Genomic DNA, 6,000 nt, shown 5'->3' on the forward strand with positions numbered 1-6,000 from the left:
CTCTCCACAATATCGCCACTCAATTGTGTTCTTCATAGCCCCGAACTTTGTAAATCTTTCCTTTATTCCGATCATTTATTTTGACGCTTCAAGGGGGTTACCTAATGTTGTTTTGACATTCTTAATGTGTTTGATCTTTGCAGAATATGAAAGGGATTTCAGGCAATTTAGCTACCATCTAAAATGAATCAGCTGCTGAATAATGCAAGCCTCATTTTCTCATGTATTATACCAGTGGCTTCACCTTTTAGTTTTTTTTCTCTAAGTTCAAAGACTGTTATTTTGGATCTTTTCCCTAAGAAGTTCTGATTCCACAGAATTATGCCATTGACGCTGACTTTGTCACTATCATACACTGGTGTTTCAATTGTGAATTTCATCTATTTAACATTGACCCCTAAAGCCAAAAGTAGCAATAGATCTACTCCACGGAACCTCTAAAGAGTGCATTAAAACTCTCTCTAATAAAAGCATTTCTATATTTTTGTTATTAGGCTGTGGATATGATTTCCCTCTATTTCATAATGTAATTGTCAATTATGCTAACCACTCAAAGGGATTTTAGATCAGCTAAATAAAACAATGTGTGACTCAAGTGGGTCAGGGTTCATGGCAGCAAGACACGTGCTATCTAATCCTTATCAAGGGCTTACTTTATTCTAAACACTCTTCTAAGGGTTTTACATGAATATAAAACATCATTTCCTCATAACATCATTTTTTCCTTCATAACGACCCGATGTCTTGGACACAATTATTGTCTACATTTTACATATGAGAAAACTGTGGTATTGGAAACTGGCTGCCCACGATCTTAGGGCCAGTAAGTGGTCAAGCGGGATTATAAGTCAGGCAGTCTGCCTCCACAATCCATATTCTTCACCATCTTTCAGCACCACCTAAAACATCGATCCTGCATTGTGTACAGGTAATCTGTAGAGCTGAACATCATCGTTTTCTGGAATTTGCCTTAGAAGACTGTTGGGAGATATAAGATAGAAAAACGTATTTCTGTGTTAGCCAAGATAGACTAGGCTGTATGCTATGACAACAAATAACCCCAGTATCTCAAAAACATCTGAGTTCTTTGTTATGAACTCTGTCAGAATTCACCCTGAGCCTGGGAGAATCTTTAGAGCAGGAGTCTCAGAAGTAGTCATTCAAAAGTAAAGACTGTGTTGACTCTGGGAATCCAACATTCTCATTGAGGATCATCACAACACAGTAAGGGGCAACTGGAGAATCTTATTGGTGCTTTTACATCAGTTAAGATTTATGCACCAAAGACTGGTGCTTTGACACCTTTGCATGTGTCATTGGCCAAAACTAGTCACATGGTCTTGTTTGTAGTCCCCTTATGCCCAGAAATGGAAGAAGATGTGCATATGGGTGTGGGCCCAAGTCATACCCATCACAGTTTCAAAGGAGTAATTTTTTAGTGTTTGAATAATTTGAATATTTTATAGACTCTTGAAGACTTTGTTTTCTTTTTGTATTACCTAATGTTCACTTAACCCCACCATAAACTAGGATGTCATTTTATTTTAAACACAGATAGAAATGAATCTACTATAACCCTGCTAAAAGTTTAGTGGGGAGAATTAACAACATTTAATATGATGAGGATTGAGTTTTATTACAACTTTTAACAACCATATTTGAATTCTGTCTGAGAATAGTCACCAACAGGCATTTTTAATTTAAACACTTCAGAATTGCATACTAAATTTTCAGTTGGCAAGTTTCTGAATAAATAACCTTTCAATTATAATTAGGTTCCTAAATGAATTGTCCCCCAAATATTACATAAACCTAATTTGAAGATACACACTTATCTCTCCAGAATAGCCAAATAAATATCATGACTTACTATAGAAATTTAGGACCATGATGATGTAAATTATGATACATGTATATATAATATGAATCTAGAGGACAATATGTTTGGATAAAAATATCAACTCAAAACAAGAAAGCCCATGTTTGAGTCTCGATCCTTCCAGATCTTAAGTGCTCCTGATAGAATTACTCAACCAGGTTTGAGATTTGGTTTAAAATGTAGATAATGGTGCCACTCTTTCCACCTAATGGGGATGTTGAGTCATTAAGTATGTATCCTGAAATCACCTGGACTCCTCCATTACAATGTAATAAACAATATCAACAGAAGGATGCTACAATTACACAAACCCCAGATGAACTTCTAAGGCAAAGGGACTACAAGCTTCAGTTCTTTCCTAGACAGCAATGGTGAAATGCAAAATGGATGAGGCAACACGGATATGCAATTTCAGAATTCAACAAGTCTGCAGTCTTCAGAGTTATTGAATAGACAGAGCCACTAAATTATTCTACTTCATTCTTTGCATAGGTCAGAAACATCTCCCAAACTTTTATAATATCTTCTAGATTGGTGCTAACTAGACTATGTATGGTCTCATAGGAAATTACTATTTACTCAATTTTTTGCTTTAAATTTTACTGTGTTATTTGCGTGGGATAAAAGCTCTTCTGCTAACAGAGTGCGTTACACACATAGTTAAGGTCAGTTGTATCTTCTGTTTCCTTTATTTACTCAAACTTCAACTCTTTCTCAACTCATGTCTTTCTTGTAGTAACATTTATAGAAATGATATGTATTACCCCTGCTTAATTTTATCTAATCCTTCACAAGGTCGTGGTCCTGTACTCGTTCCTCAAATTACATGGTTTCACACATTTTATTTCTAAATATTTATTTCTCTAGTAACATTCATTGTCTATCTTCTATTACCACCCAGTTTCCTAACAATTTCCCCTGCATTCCTCCTCTGAAGGACACCACCTGCCAACATGTTGTTATGAGGTCCTGATTACTTAATGAATGTGAAAATACTAAGAGTAAAACCGTGAACAAATACAAATCATTGTTATTAATTTGTGATTCTTCTTAACCAAATTATTTGTGTTCTTTGTTAATATGGATTGTTTTTTATTTGCCTTAGTTGATGCTAATGATCGTTTTCATCTTATTTATAAAGTAATCATTTTACTTAGATATTTTTGTAGTTTATATTATTAGGTAAGCCTAATGATTCTCTTAGAACCTTACCAATTCATCTGTAGAAGTCTCATTTTTGATGGATTACATTTTGTGAATTAGAAAGTCGGCAAATGAGCATGATAGAATTCTAAGAAAACTGAAACAAAAAGCATGGTTTATTAAACTGTTTTGACAAGTGTAGCCTAGTTTTAATTACAATAACTTGTAATAGCACATGAATAAATGTATTTAGAGTATAATTCGTGAAACTAATTAAATATATATATTTATGCACAGAAATGTAAGTTTCCTCATTTGAGATAAAATATATTCCTATTTCTTCCAACGAAGTGGTTCTCTACAGAAGATGGACCGCTACAAAGTGGTGTGTTAGTATCTGAATCTTGGTTCACAAGAGGTAAGCAAGAAAATTTGAGCTAATGATGTAAAATGCTGTAACCAACAAAAAGAAGGAGAGGAAGTGAAAAAAAATAAAATTAAGAAATATACACTCACCAGAAAAATGTTATTTATGTGAAGTAATGCATATGTTAAATAGCTCAATGTAGCCATTCCACAATGTATACATATTTCGAAACATGTTATACTTGATAAATGCATATAAATGTTTTGTCTATTTAAATAGTTTATGAAAGAAATAAACAATATATTGTATTTAAAATTTGACCTGAACCAAGAAAATAAAATAAAAGTTAGGCCCTTAAATTAATGTATGAAGATTTAGTTACACTTTTATCACTTAGATTATAATATTTATGTTTACTTTTTTAAAACAACTTTGAAAGGAAAACAAATTTGAAGATATTCTCTACTTTGACTGACTTTATGTGGAGAAAAAGTTGCTTTTTCCTCCCAGGAAGCATATAGCTGATAAGAGGGATTTCTGAGAGACAGGTGCCTTGTATAAATGTTCCTCTGAGGATGAGGCTTTTAGTTAGGTTTATATTTAGTCATTCAATTTCATACATTTAAAGATCCATCTCATGCTATACTCCATCCCAATCACTATGGTGATGTAGATGGGACAAGAATGAGTACTCTCTGCTGGGAAATGATCTCCGCATCAGATACAAAGATAAAAATATAAGAGATAAATACAATTTGCAACTGGGATTGTACAGATGGCATTCTCCTTAAACCATCCTAAACCTGTCCACTTACTGGAATAAACACACAAAGTTATATGAGTTTTCTTCCCAGTGAGAAACTTCTAATAGTTTTAGTATGGTTATGTTCAGCATTTACATCAAATTTATTTTCTAAGCCTAGTGAACTGAAGCCTCATGCTGTTTCATTTCCTGGGGAGTGCTATCATGTGCATTGAATAGACAGCATTGTTTCTTTTGTATTTGATGAAATCACTTTGATAAAGATACAGCTGCCATCCCAATATGTATTTGTTTACTGAATTCATAGAATGAACAATCAGATGTAAAGTGCTTTATTGATTATCTTTTCCTATTCTCATGGCTTTGTCTATTGCTTTTATTTAATGTGTTGTTCCTTGCAATGTGTGAAGAGATTGGAGTGAGATTTGAAAATACTATTTTTATGTCTGTGGTTCTCTGTGTGAGAGTTTTCTTATTGATAGTTAAAAAGTGTGACATTTACTTAGCATGCAGTTATAAAGGTTAGTCTCATAGATTTCCTAATCCATGAAATGAGGAAAGTTATTCTGGATTTCTTATAATTTAAGGCCCACATAAATAGCTGCCGATTATGTAATATACCCCAATTCTTTGTACGCAGAGATGAAATTGGATTTGTCAGTATGTACTGTCTCTAGGTATTTTGGGAGATTTTCTATAATGATTTAGATACTGATGATACAGCTGGATTTAGGTAGACAAATAGAATTTTGGGCTTTTGTTTCTTTGTTTTTCCATTGTCAAAATTCACACAGAAGTTAACATAAGAAAGAAGACTTTCTCTTAAGAGAACAGGCTCCTTTCTAAACTCTGTAGAAAACAGCTTTTTAAAAAAGGGGTATGGGAAACAAAAATTTTGTTGGTGATTGAGAAGGATAAAAGACACTTCTAGATTCTAAGCAGATAGTGCTATGGAAAGCTGAGTTCCCAACCAATCTGGAATCTTGGAAATGGGCAGGGATGGGTGGAGGGGAGGCCTGGTTTCTATGAGTGTGGGAAACTGACATCATTGGCTTGAGATTGTTTTCTTCTTTTCCCTCCTTTCCTGGCCTAAGGATGTGTTGCAAGCCTGAAAGAATGCAGGGTTTCTATATAAGTTTTGTACTATTTGCACCGAAGGGAACATGATTTTATTTTCCAGATGGAGAGATGAGCAAATCTAAGAATATATGTTCTAAAAATTCTTAGCATTTTATGGTATAGAAACTAGAGCACCAATGTACTCAAGAGTATTTTAAAACTCATGAGCCTTATTTCTTTGCTTTCCATTATATACCAATATAAATCATAATCCTCCCTAAACATCAGAATCACCTGGGAAGCTTCACACTCTGATCCCTATCCTGGACCAATTGAATCAGAATCTCTTTACAGTGGGCTCAGACATCAGTAGGCTTCAAATGAACCAGGTGATTCTAATTTTCATGCGCGTCCATGTGAAGAGACCACCAACCAGGCTTTGTGTGAGCAATAAAGCTGTTTATTTCACCTGGGTGCAGGTGGGCTGAGTCCGAAAAGAGAGTCAGCACAGGGAGATAAGGGTGGGGCTGTTTTATATGATTTGGGTAGGTAAAGGAAAATTACAGTCAAAAGGGGTTTGTGCTCTGGCGGGCAGGAGTGGGGGTCGCAAGGTGCTCAGTGGAGGAGCTTTTTGAGCCAGGATGGGCCAGGAAAAGGACTTTCACAAGGTAATGTCATCACTTAAGGCAAGGACCGGCCATTTACACTTCTTTTGTGGTGGAATGTCATCAGTTAAGGTGGGGCAGGGCATATTCACTTCTTTTGTGATTCTTCAGTTACTTCAGGCCA

This window comes from Symphalangus syndactylus, chromosome 11, assembly GCF_028878055.3.
Source record: "Symphalangus syndactylus isolate Jambi chromosome 11, NHGRI_mSymSyn1-v2.1_pri, whole genome shotgun sequence".
Classification (NCBI taxonomy): Eukaryota; Metazoa; Chordata; class Mammalia; order Primates; family Hylobatidae; genus Symphalangus; species Symphalangus syndactylus.